General features: G+C 35.7%; 1 non-coding gene across 1 annotated transcript; it reads right to left on the bottom strand.

The window, feature by feature from the left end:
- Positions 1-1,006: 1,006 nt before the first annotated feature.
- Positions 1,007-1,109, bottom strand: LOC142835455 (U6 spliceosomal RNA). The gene has a single exon (XR_012907879.1). It is a non-coding gene; the product is annotated as a U6 spliceosomal RNA (small nuclear RNA).
- Between the last annotated feature and the right edge of the window lie 220 nt (positions 1,110-1,329).

Genomic DNA, 1,329 nt, shown 5'->3' with positions numbered 1-1,329 from the left:
TTAATTCATCCAAATACTTACAACAAGTGGCTGGTGAGTCTCAGCCTTAGATATGATATTGAAGTCACTGCTCAGAGGCCCAGGAGACAGCATGAAAAAGAGGGTAGATGGATCAGAAAGGCAAGAAGATGAACAGAAATGCTATAGAACACAGTCTTCTGAATATGACATAGGAATTAAATTCATGAACTCTTAACAGTTGTGATCATCTGTACAAAACTTTTACACACATAAATGGTGTGGGACAATTGTCTATATTCCATCAATTATGTTTTAAATAAATGCTGATTGACCAGTAGCCAGGCAGGAAGTATAGGCAGAACAAACAGTCAGGAAGTAGAGGTGGGTCAATGAGAACAGGAGAATTCTGGGAAGAGGGAAGCCCTCTCTGCAGTCCTAACCAGACACAGAAGAAGGAAGATGTGACCTTCCCCACTGAAAAAGGTACTCAGCCATATGGCTAACATAGATAAGAATAATGGGTTAATATAAGTTTAAGAGTTAATAAGAAGCCTGAGCTAAGGGGCCAATCAATTTATCACTAATATAGACTTCTGTGTGATTTCTTTGGGACTTAACAATTGCGGGAACCAGGCAGGACAGAAACTTCCAACAACAAACAAGCATATACATGCATGCACACATAGATACATAAGCATACAATACACACACAGACACTCACACAGAGTCTGTGAAGAATACACAACACATTCAATAATATCTTGCTTGATCAGTATATAGGTTGCACCTTTCAAAATTAACTCAATTATTAATGAACATAGCAAAATATTTAAGTGAAAGTGTTTCTATTCAATAATGTATAGAGAACAAACCTATAGACTATACATAATTTGACCATCTCATAAAATTAGTCAATGAATGTTCTGGGAATACATCCATATGCCACTATGTTAGGAGCATAGCAATATGGTCCATGTGTATGTCTTCAATTCATCTGAGGCTGCTTTTACACCAGAAATATTGTTACAGACTTTATTGTTATTACAACAATATAGAGAGTTCATGCATTTGCATTATCATCTTTGCACAGGTACCATCTAATCTTTCTGTATCATTCCAATGTTAATATACATATAGTTAAAGCATGCAAGGAGAGAGTTTGGTCTTTCCACATAGTCTTCTGACAACATGCTTGTGCTGTATTCACATTCTTGGGTTTGGTGTACTCTTCCCATCTTATGTCCACATCTAAATATATTTGGTGTCTTGGCTCAAATATTAACTTCTCCACTCATTCTTATTTATCTATTCACACCATTATTAACCTTTCAAGTAAATATTTATTAATTTTATTGCTCGTATTCCAGT

Source organism: Microtus pennsylvanicus, chromosome 14, assembly GCF_037038515.1.
Source record: "Microtus pennsylvanicus isolate mMicPen1 chromosome 14, mMicPen1.hap1, whole genome shotgun sequence".
Taxonomy (NCBI): Eukaryota; Metazoa; Chordata; class Mammalia; order Rodentia; family Cricetidae; genus Microtus; species Microtus pennsylvanicus.
Note: the sequence above shows the minus strand (reverse complement) of the source record. Positions and strands in the feature narration are given on the sequence as shown.